The following is a 12,936-nucleotide window of genomic DNA, read 5'->3' on the forward strand; positions in this document are numbered from 1 at the left end:
ATGATTGTGTTGAATGCTGAGCTGAATCAGATTCAAAACACTGATGGTTGCCTACAAGGCCAAAAATGGACCAAGGCCATCTTACCTGTGACCTTATCACATCTCGCACTGCACCACGCTGTCTGAGATCCTCCAGCACTGCTCGACTGGTACCACCTTCTCTCAGAATGAGATGTAAGTACACTTCAAGGCTCTTCTCTGTTCTGGCACCAAGGTGGTGGAATGAACATCCCCTAGATGTCCGTACAGCAGAGTCCCTGACTATCTTCAAGCAACGACTAAAGACCTACCTCTTCCTGAAACACTTAAATTAGCACTTTCCAAGTTTGTAGAATTCTAGGGTTATATTAATTTAATATAAATATAACCCTAGAATTCTACAAACTTGGAAAGTGCAAATTTTTGTAATCAGGCAAGATTTGATTTAGAAAAAGTTCAGGACAGGAAACTCATTCGTAAAGATGCAGTCAGAGAAAATTGGAATATTTTGTACGAATACAATTTTTTTAAAAATAGCACAAACTAAGATGAATACTGGAAAAATCAATTAAATTAATGCAAAGCTAAGAATACAGTATATCAAATCTATTTTACTAAGGGAGAATTCTCAGTTTTTCTCAGTCGCTTTGTAGTTTTTCTCAGATCAGAAATAAAATTCTCAAAACTACTTGTTCAAACTCCACATCATTTAGTCATTTGTGCTCATCATAAGAACATTTCTTGTTGCTTTTATCAAATTGCGAATGCTTTTGTACATAATTTAATCGATTGTGTACAAGTGTCTGCTTTTTTCTACATTATCAGTTGTTTATGTCATGTTGATCAAAATGTATTATACAATTTTCACCTAAATGGTCCCCCAAAACATTTACGCACCAGTTGTTTGCATAAGGCATTTAATGCAAAATGGTTAAACCAGTTGTCAAAATTTGTCAAGCTCTTTTTCTTCACAGTTCTATTAAACTTTTTTGGTAGTTATGTCTTGAATTGATGAATTGTGTAGATGAACCTTGAATGTCACTAATGAAGGGGCGTGTTCACTTTCAGATTAAATACTAACCAACTAGTTCTCTAAAATAGGTCAAGGCTGAATCTTGTGAACTTTTACTGTAATTTGCGAGTGTTATATAAAAAGAGCAAAACACAGATTTACAATTGTTGAAAATGGATAACCAACTAGGAACCGAACATGGTCAAGAGCCAAGAATAAGAATGCATGCTGGAAGCGTGAGGAGGCAAAATAGAGGAAGAGAAAGAAGAGGCCAGAGACATAGACACATTTCAGATGAAATTAGAGCCACTATTGTGGACCATGTTGTCAATCATGGCCTCACAATGGTATTGCAAGGGATGCAAGTTTACATCAAGAAATACTAAATTAAAGCATTGTCATATTGAAAAAATGACTAAACATTTTGACTATCTTGTTCGTAAAAAACAATAAAAAGAACTTGTTATTTTGATGGCAATGATACGTTCATTGACACAAACATTGACTTTTGAGAGAAGTACTAAGGATTTTGAGCAAAAGACAGGCTTTTGCAAGAAATCCAATGTATTGCGCTGTTTGTTCACATCGTTTTGAGAATGCACTTACTGATTTGCAAATCTTAAGAATGATTTGAGAAATGCTACAAAGCGACTGAGAAAAACTGTAAGAATAGACTACCTTCCGGATAGTCTGGTAATATATCATTGGAGTGGTAATCATCAAGGATTATATGCATGTAGGGACGGAATGAAATGAAATCTGTTGTTTTTGTTTTGTCTTTATCTTTTCATTTTCAGTTTATATCACCGATCCTGTTCCCAGGAAAAAACATCCTATTTTATTGGTGTCTGATGCTAAATCATAAATGATTTAACGTAGCCATTGTTAGTGTTAAGATGTTTCTCATTTACATTCAAATTTGCAGACACCCTTATCCAGAGCGACTTACAAAAGTGCTTTGAGTCTCTAGCAATGAATTAAGGTACACTGGTACGCAAGATTACAAACTTAACACTCACACATTTTTCACACTGGTTCACACACCTTCCTTTGTCTGTTCAGTGTCTAAAGAATATTTACGATGTTAGTACGTAAGGTATACAGGGAGTCATTATCTGGGCTCATCCATCTCCGGCTAGTATGTCTTCTTATCCAAACAGGAACCAGCTTTAGGTCAGGCTTTCTTTCCAATGTGTATAGATATATATACTAGTCTATTGCATGCAATAAACCGAAAAAGATTGCTTCATTCGGTGTGCTGTGACTCTTCCCTGATATCAGAAAAGTCACAAGCTTTGTAATTCGTATAGAAAACCTCTCCAAGAATTGTTTGGGCATGATAAAAATATAACAAAAGTGCAATTGTTCATCACGAAAATTGTTATGACAAACAAAGGTTTTAAACAAATACAATTCTTTTATAAAAAAAAAAGATTGTTTTTATTAAAATATTACATTTCATATTCATAACCATAATTTCATAAAAAACTAACTTTTTCATAAAAATATGTTATTGTGAAAATATGGATTTTTATTGCATAATTTCATTATAAACCATTGAAAAGTGCAATACGTAAACAAAAAACTTTCACATGACAAACCATGGTTTGACACAATTATGACGTTTACCATAAATATGCAATTAATTAAAATTAAATTACTATAAATTTTCATATACAGAAGCATATTTTCATGGATAACCATTGAAAAAAGTGCAATAAGTGAACGAAAAAGGTTTCATGTTAACCATGTATATATAAATATAACCATTTGAATATGAATATGAAAAAATGTGGTATAATATGATTTTTTTTTAATATACAAAGGAATAATTTTATGAAAAAAATTTTAAAAAGTGAAATAATTTAATAAAATACCGCTATATGACCAAGTTTGTAAAGTTTAGTTTGAATAAAATGACTTCATATTCATTAGCATCATTTAACTAAAATCCAAAAATTCTACGCAAAACGTGATATGACAAACAATGGTTTAAAAATAATGACTTTTTTAAAATAAAAGTTTTGTGTTTTTGATAAAATTTTTTTATTAAAATATATAATTTCCTATTCATAATTTTCTTTAAAAAAAAAAACGTTAACCTTTACCATAAAATATGAGTAATTGTGAAAATATAAATCATATGATATCGGAAAATCTTTAAAATAAGTTCAATAAGTGAATGAAAAAAAGTGAAAATGCAAATCATGTTTTGACAAAAATATGACTGTAATAAAAAAAATTGATAGGTATTGTGAAAATATGAATTTCCATATTTATAAGCATCATTTAATAGAAAATATAGTGCAATATATGAGAAAAACTTACATGAAAAACATTGGTCTGAGAAAAATAAAAAAAAATTTAAATAAAAAAATGAGATTAATTGGTAAAAATATACATTTTCATTTTTATTTTCAGTTTTTCATGAAATACTGTTAAAAAGTAAATAAATAACATGACAAATCAAGTTTTTACAAGTTATTGTGAAAAATTTGACCTCATATTCATAAGCATTATCAACTAAAAACGTTAAAAGTGCAAATGTTCAACGCAAAACAATGGTTTGAAAAAAGTTTTTTATAAAAAAAAGTGAATATTACATTTCAAATTCATAATCATAATTTCTTAAAAAAAAATACGTTAACCTTTAATGTAAAAAAAAATTGCTGTGAAAAGATAAATTTTCAGCTTTATAAGCGTAATATACTGTCAAAAAAGTTAAAAAGAAAATTGTTACTAGACAAATGGTGTTTAGAAAACAGTCTTTTTTATTATAAGAATTATAACAACTATTATTGGGAAAATGTGAATTTTCATATTAATAAACAAATTTTATTAAAAACTCTGTAAGTAAGGTAATAAGTAAAATAAGGTAATAAGTAAAGTAATAATAAGGTGTCATGAACCAAATTATGGTTGGATACAAATAAGCCTTTTTATCATGAAAAAAATTAAATAAAAAAATCCACAAGCATTTTAAGAATAAAAGTAATATATTGATATTAAATAAAAGAAAAAAAATAAACCTGTGTTTTGACAAAAATAAGACAATCTTTCATTAAAAGATAACCATTATTTGTTTCTGCCATGAATTTTGATATTAAGAAGAATAATTGTAATGAAAATCTTTCAATATTGAACGAAAGTAAAGAAATTTGTTTTGTTTTATATTTATTTATATCTAATTTTGTATACATAAATAATCCTTTTTTGATTATTTTGAATCTTCGAACAAAATATTACATTTTTCATAGAAATATTTCTTTGTGCAAAGAAAGTCAAAATTATTCAAAAACGAAACAACAGCATATATTTGGCAACGTCTTCTACGTGCTGTCAAAAATGAGTTTCTTAGCAGTTGAAAATCCGATTCCGCAAGTCTCAAGCTTCTAGGACGAAGAGAAAGCGGTTTTCTTTAACCAAGCGTATTTGCACAAACAGCATGCACTTGCCCACGATCATTTAACATGTTTATGATGAGATATGATATAACAAAACATTTTTCTGGCCAAAATATAATATTTTTACTATAAATATTATAGTTATTTGAAAAATATGAATTTTCATATTCATAATCATATTTTCAAAAAAAGTGTTAAAAACTGCAAAAAGTGAATGAAAATGGTTTACAAAGTCATAAGCAATCAAAATCGAAACAACAGCACATATTTGGCAACGTCTTCTACGTGCTGTCAAAAACGAGTTTCTTAGCAGCTGAAAATCCGATTCCGCAAGTCTCAGGCTTCTAGGACGAAGGGAAAGCGGTGTTTCGAACAAAGCGTATTTGCACAAACAGCATGCACTTGCCCATGATCTGGTTACATGTTTATGATATAACAAAATATTTTCTGACCAAAATATGACATTTGTCACAAAAATATTATAGTTATATGAAAAATATGAATTTTCATATTCATAATCATATATTCATAAAAACTGCAAAAAGTGAATGAAAATGGTTTAGAAAGTCATAATTAATAAAAATCGAAATGACAGCACATATTTGGCAAAACATTCAACCTGCTGTCTAAAACGAGTTTCTTAGCAGCTGAAACTTCGATTCCGCAAGTCTCAGGCTTCTAGGACGAAGAGAAAGCGGTTTTTTTGAACCAAGCGTATTTGCACAAACAGCATGCACTTGCCCATGATCTGGTTACATGTTTATGATGCGATATGATATAACAAAACATTTTCTGGCCATAATATGACATTTTTCACAAATATATTAGTTATTTGAAAAATATTAATTTTTATATTCATAATTATAACTTCAATAAAACTGTTGAAAACTGCAAAAAGTGAATGAAAATGGTTTAGAAAGTCATAATTAATAAAAATCGAAACAACAGCACATATTTGGCAAAGCATTCAACCTGCAGTCAAAAACGAGTTTCTTAGCAGCTGAAACTCCGATTCCGCAAGTGTCAGGCTTCTAGGACGAAGAGAAAGCGGTTTTTTGAAACAAGCGTATTTGCACAAACAGCATGCACTTGTACACGATAATAGTACATGTTTATGATGAGATATGATATAACAAAACATTTTTCTGGATAAAATATGATATTTTTACTATAAAAATTATAGTTTTTTGAAAAATATGAATTTTCAGCTTCATATTCATATTTTCAAAAAAACTGTTAAAAACTGCAAAAAGTGAATGAAAATGGTTTACAAAGTCATAAGCAATCAAAATCGAAACAACAGCACATATTTAGCAACGTCTTCTACGTGCTGTCAAAAACGAGTTTCTTAGCAGCTGAAAATCCGATTCGCAAGTCTCAGGCTTCTAGGACGAAGAGAAAGCGATTTTTCGAACAAAGCGTATTTGCACAAACAGCATGCACTTGCCCATGATCTGGTTACATGTTTATGATATAACAAAACATTTTCTGACCAAAATATGACATTTGTCACAAAAATATTATAGTTATTTGAAAAATATGAATTTTCATATTTATAATCATATATTCATAAAAACAGTTAAAAACTGCAAAAAGTGAATGAAAATGGTTTAGAAAGTCATAATTAATAAAAATCGAAACAACAGCACATATTTGGCAAAACATTCAACCTGCTGTCAAAAACGAGTTTCTTCGCAGCTGAAACTCCGATTCCGCAAGTCTCAGGCTTCTAGGACGAAGAGAAAGCGGTTTTTTGAACCAAGCGTATTTGCACAAACAAGCATACACTTGCCCACGATAATTTTACATGTTTGTGATGAGATATGATATAACAAAACATTTTTCTGGCCAAAATATGACATTTTTACTATAAAAATTATAGTTATTTGAAAAATATGAATTTTCAGATTCATATTCATATTTTCAAAAAAACTGTTAAAAACTGCAAAAAGTGAATGAAAATGGTTTACAAAGTCATAAGCAATCAAAATCGAAACAACAGCACATATTTGGCAACGTCTTCTACGTGCTGTCAAAAACGAGTTTCTTAGCAGCTAAAACTCCGATTCAGCAAGTCTCAGGCTTCTAGGACGAAGAGAAAGCGGTTTTTCGAACAAAGCGTATTTGCACAAACAGCATGCACTTGCACACGGTAATTGTACATGTTTATGATGAGATATGATATAACAAAACATTTTTCTGGCCAAAATAAGAATTTTTTTGTATAAATATTATAGTTATTTTTAAATATGATTTTTTTATATTTATAATTATAATTTCAAAAAAACTGTTGAAAACTGCAAAAAAGTGAATGAAAATGGTTAAGAAAGTCATATTTAATCAAAAACAAAACATCAGCACATATTTGGCAAAGCCTTCTATCTGCAGTCAAAAATGAGTTTCTTAGCAGCTGAAACTCCGATTCCGCAAGTCTCAGGCTTCTAGGACGAATAGAAAGCGGTTTTTCGAACCAAACGAATTTGCACTTATAGTAGGAAATTGACCATGATACATTTACATGAGAAATGATGTTACAAATCATTTTCTGACTAAAAAAATAACATTGGTTACATAAATATTTCTTATTGCAAAAAAATAGTCTTTGCATTAGATATTGTTAAATAATTCTGATAAGATTATGCTATACCAAATATAAAGAGACATGACACATTACACTTAGTCAAAAAATATGACGTTTTGTTTAAAAAAACAGATATATTTTTTGTATTCATTAGCAAATACATATTTCTGGTTACACATTATAATACAAATCATGTTTTGACAAAAATATGGCTTTTCATTAAATACGTGATGGTTCTTGTGAAAATATAAATGTTTATATTTATAAGCATGATTTATTGAAAAACCGTTAAAAAGTGCAAAATGTAAGCGACTTGAAATATAAAAAACACATGAAATGAAAAAACAAATGTTTTTTTTTTATTTATTGTGAAAAAAGATTAGCATATTCATAAGCATCATTTAACTTCGAACCGTTAAAAGGGCAAAAAATTCTACGCAAAACGTGATATGACAGAATGGTTGGAAAATATATATATTTTTTAATTCGTATTTTTTTTTTAATATAACATATTTCTATTCATAATCATAATAAAAAAATACATTAACCCTTACCTTAATAAAATGAGTAATTGTAAAACTGTAAATCATATGATCATGGAAAACCTTTAAAAAAGTGCTTTAAGTGAATAAAAAACAAAAAAGTGACCACAAAAATATGATTTTTTCATTAAAAATGTGATAGTTTTTTTTGTGAACTTTTATTTTTAAAAGCATCTTTAAATGTAAAAACGTTAAAAGTGCAATATGTAAGCGAAAAACCTACATGATAAACAATGACAAATCTATACAATCTATACAAATCATATTTGACAAAAAATATAAATTTTCACAAAAAATGTGATATTGTGAAAATATGAACTTTCGAAAATATAAGCATAATTTAATGTAAAAAGTTAAAAAGTGCAATATGCAAGACAAAAACTTACATTAAATACAATGGTCTGAAATACATAAAAAATATATAAAAAAATAAATTTTCATATTCATCAGAATAAAATGTTAACAAGTGCAAAATTTCAATGAAAAATGTAAAATGACAAATTTAATTATTTAAAAGTTAAATTTGAAATGATGACCATATTCATTAGCATATTTTCTTAAAAAAACATTAAAAAGTGCAAATATTCATCGCAAAAACTGTTATGACAAACAATGGTTTGAAACAAAGCTGACAGTAAAAAATTTGTTTTTATTAAAATATTACATTTCAAATTCATAACCATAATTTCAAAAACAAAGAACTTTTTCATAAAAATGAGTTTTTGTGAAAATATAAATTTTTATATTCCTAAGCATAATTTCATTAAAAACCATTAAAAAGTGGAAAACGTAAACAAAAAATTTTTTTTTTAATATGAATATAAAATAAATTAGTAAAATTGACATTTTTATATAAAAGGAATAATTTATTGAGAAACTGAAAAAAAAAAAGTTAATAAAAAAAAAAAAAAACGTAATATGACAAATCAAGATTTCAAAATTTATAGTGAAAAATCTGATTTGAAAAGTGGTTCAATAGTTATTCAATAGCATCAATTAACTAAAAACCATGAAAAGTGCACAAACCTATCCTATCTATCTATCTATCTATCTATCTATCTATCTATCTATCTATCTATCTATCTATCTATCTATCTATCTATCTATCTATCTATATATATATACACATATATATACAAAATGTATTGGTTTTATTGGTTTTAATAAAATATTACATTTCCTTTTTCATAACCATTATTTCATTAAAAAAAATCTTCATAAAAATGAGTTATTGTGAAAATTAGTTTCATGATATATCATGTTTTGCCATAAAAATGACTTTTATCTTATAAATATGAAATTAATAGGTGAGATGTGAATTTTCATATTCATTGGAATAATTTCATAAAAACTGTAAAAAAAAAAAGTGTATTTATGTGGATAGGCGGTTGTAAGATTACCTGATGAAATAGTTGAAGCTAAACCATTACCATACACATCTGCACAAGCCACAGAGTTGGTCGCACTTACAAGAGCGTCAGTTGTCTGAAGGTAAAGTAGTGACTATATACACTGATTCTAAGTATGCTTATGATGTTGTGCATGATTTTGCCGAAACATGGAAGCAAAGACACTTTAAAACTGCTGATGGAAAGCCCATAGCACATTTTAATCTCATAGGCGACCTCTTAAATGCTTAAACTTCCTGCCATAGTTAAGGTTAAAGGACATTAAAGGAAACAGTAGATTTGGACACAATACATACAAATCCTGAGATCCCGATGATGACACATATCTCCAATATACGAGATATTGACCTAAAAAAATGCTTCAGAGTCAGCCTACTATGGAGAACATAAAGTATTGGGCTTCGAAACACTGTAAATCATATTCTGCTGGTATCATTAGAGATGTAGTTGGAAAAATTGCTCTGCCTAAACTAGCTTTAATAGTGTTGGTAAAGCATTACCACGGGATGTCACACATGAGCATAGCTAAAGTCACACAGGCTATGAACTCATCATACTGTATTGCTGATGTAGCTAAAACAACTAATCTAGTGTTAGATTCATGTTTGACTTGTGCCAAAACTAACATACATTGACCTGTACGACATGATGCACTTACTTTTCCTGAGCAACCTTTCCAACACCTACAGATAGATTTCACACATTTGCCACCAGAAGGAAATTTGAGAAACCTGTTGGTTATAGTTGACAGATTCAGTAAGCGGCCAGAAGCATTTGCATGCATGACAGAGAACGCTAAACCAGTTGTGAAAATATTAACGAAAGAGATCATCTCTAGGTTTGATATTCCTCGTGTAATTGAAAGTGATAACGGCACACCTTTTGCTTCTAAAGTAACACAACATTTGGCTAAAAGCTTAGCACTTGATTGCCATTTTAATATTCCCTATCACCCACAGTCAGCTGGAGTGGTAGAGTGAACGAACAGAACCATTAAGGAACGTGCTACTAAAGCCTGCATTAAAACAGGCCGAAATTGGACTGTTGTTCTCCCGGCAGTACTCACAGAAATGAGAATGACCCCATCTTCAACTACTAAACTGTCACTTTTTGAAATTCTAATGGGTCGTCCTTTCCCGACCCCATGGGCCAGGTGACGCACTGGCATTTCTTCCTCAGGTAACCTGGAAGTGATGGTGGACGACTACATTTCTGCCCTCGTTGAAAAAAATGTAATTCTATTAGTGCTGATGTCTCACTAACTCTTCCTCTGCCCACATAAAACCCATCACACCCCTTTGTGCTTAATTAGCATGTCCTGATACAAAGTTTGAAGCCTACCAAGGTCGGTGAGCCGACGTATCGGTGTCCAGCGCCTGTTCTAGCTGTAACCAGGCTTGGAGTTCTGACTGATTATAAGCCACAGTGGATACATGCAAGCAGGATCAAAACAGCACCCCCTTAATCTGTGCATTAATCGGTCTGTTGACCTAAGAAGCCTGCCTAAGTGAGTATTCAGGGCTGAAATGTTTGAGAGCCTACGGAAAGATCCTTTCTATATAGTAATAAAGGGGCCAACTCATTTGAAGTTAGTGAAGATCTGACTCACTTGACTGTTTTGTTTAGCTTACCCTGATACCCTGACCCTCTAGGTCTAAATTCTATAAAAATATGTGCATAGTTGTAACTACACTCCGAATTTTAAATTTTAAACCGCAGGGTATTTTTTGTCTGGTGTGTCGGAACTCAGAGCCCGTCTCTGAGGCGACACATCGAGGGTGGATTCTTTTGTTCAGAAGATTCCCAATAATGCTCAGCCAACTCTAGAAAAACTTAAATATAATAGACACAAACTGCCAATGAAGGATCCTCAGTCTCAGATGAGTAAAAGCAAACTTCTTTATTCCATACACGTTCCAATGAGCTCAATAGAAGATGGGTACCTCACATCAAAATGAACAGCACATCAAAAATGATAGAGCACGCCAAAGTGAGAAAGTACAAGTACTGTCTGTTTCACGCTTGTATTTATACCCTGTAGCCACCGTATCCTTCTATTTTTTTCTAATTTCTTCACCTTGAGTAATTCCCCTTATTTTCCGATCTTGCCCTCTTTTTTTCAATTCCCCTTATCTTTGACCTTGGTGCTCATTCCTCCAAACAACACCATATTTGGAGTTCCTGTTTTTCCCAATTCCCCTTATATTCGGCCTTTTTCTGATTTTATATAAAAAAAAATGAGTGAGTATAAAGCCCTTATTTTTTCTGGATCCAACCATACGCTGTTTTCAGTCCTCCAAGTGTGAACACCATTTTTGCGGCCTATTTTGTCTTCCTGCACCTCCTGCATTACTCTTTTATAATGCTGTTTGCTATTCTACTTTTATGGAATTGAGTTATCTCAGTGTATTAGATTGTCTGTATACATGTGCTTGATTATATTCTTTTATTTAATAGAGACCGTTGGGTCTCTTTTGCTCAGCTCCGCCACGCAAACGTTCTGGAATATCTCCAATGGGTCTTCTTCGCAGACAATACCGCCAGTTTCAGCTCTCCTCACTTGCTGCTGAGCTTGCTCATTTTCTTGAACAACTCTCTGGCCTAACTGTTCCAGCGAATCCCTATCTGCCTCCTCGCAAAGTGCAGAGCACTGCTACGCGCGACATGGGCACACAGACCGCTCCTGATCTCTCTGCTACCCGCTATCGAGCTTATGATGACAACTGCAGTGAAGGCTCCTGTCCCCCACCGTTTTCTCCCTATCCTTCACACTGGTCTCCCACTGATTATTTACCTACATCTCCTGCGCCAAACCAACGTGCTCCTCTGCCTTCACCCGGCATTGGGCCAAGCTACTCCTTCATGTCTCCTGCAGCTGCAGCAGCCCACCCGCCCTTGCTATCCCAATAAAAATGCTTAAACTCCCTCAAGGTCGTTTTCTGTCCTTCTTTATCTATTCCACACACTTATAACATTCAGTCAGACTCTATCCTACTCACACATGTAAATACCTTATTATTACTATTTTATACTTGGTGTAAATAAAGGCTTGATTAACATATAGTTAAATAGGTGTTATCAAAACTACTTCTATTGTATCTAATAACTTCTATTGTATCTAATAAGTTCTATATTTGATTTAGGTTACTTTTTGTTGGATTAATGTTAGTTTGATTATAACACACGCTAGATAAGGTTGATTAAAATTATTTCTCGACATTACTCCCCCCTCTTAGACTTTATAGTCTCACATTCCGCTTACTTCAGTGATAACCTGTTACCAATCATACATATCATGTAATGCAATAGTAAAACCAAAGTAAAAAGTCTTTGTGTTCTTTGGCACATGTTGTGTTCTTCTGACCCAGATACTTTACGTACCGCAGGGGGTCTTGTTGGAGCCCTGGAAGAGGTTACTAGCACTTTACAAGGTACTCGTGTGTTTATATCCACGTGAATGTGTTGGTCCAAGGAAAAAAATGATCAAAAGTAAAATGATCACAAGTACACAATTTCAACAATCTATTTACACTATTCTAAATGAAACATTACCTCAATAAAAGGAACCTAGTACTCATGAATACCACAATCTATCAACACAAGTGTTAGTAATCAAATTCAGTGATAATATTATGAATAATATTCAGTGGAAGACTTACAACATTCTTAGAATCGACCTTTCACTTAAAATTGGAAAAATAAACGAAAATTAAACAAACGAAAATAAACGCAAAGAGCAACGATCGCAAAGATCAAAATAAACGAAAATTAAACAAACGAAAATAATAAACGCAAACGCAAAGATCGACATTACTCCCACCCTCTAATGTCCGTGCTGAATCACAACATTGATGAACTAGAAGTGGGCGAAAAACCCTGTTGACAGTCAAGTGCCAGGGAAAATTCCCACTCTGCCCGCCAGTGGCGCGACAGTGGAATCATCACCAAGGTCATCCTCAGTCGTGATTGTACATGCAGCGTAAATATGAGACGTGAAATAAAACAAAAA

The 12,936-nt window shown here is 31.6% G+C and overlaps 1 long non-coding RNA gene across 2 annotated transcripts in view; it reads right to left on the reverse strand.

Moving 5' to 3' along the window:
- The window catches only part of LOC310730162, a 374,139-nt gene that overhangs the window by 309,879 nt on the left and 51,324 nt on the right, over positions 1-12,936 (reverse strand). The window contains exon 3 of one of the 2 annotated variants that reach the window (XR_014534743.1): positions 5,015-5,073. The exons of the other annotated variant lie outside the window; for it this stretch is intronic. This is a non-coding gene — a long non-coding RNA (uncharacterized lncRNA). The remainder of the gene's footprint in view (positions 1-5,014; positions 5,074-12,936) is intronic. 2 annotated transcript variants of the gene reach the window in all.

The sequence above is a fragment of the Silurus aristotelis genome, assembly GCF_946808225.1.
Source record: "Silurus aristotelis genome assembly, chromosome: 8".
NCBI classification, from domain to species: domain Eukaryota; kingdom Metazoa; phylum Chordata; class Actinopteri; order Siluriformes; family Siluridae; genus Silurus; species Silurus aristotelis.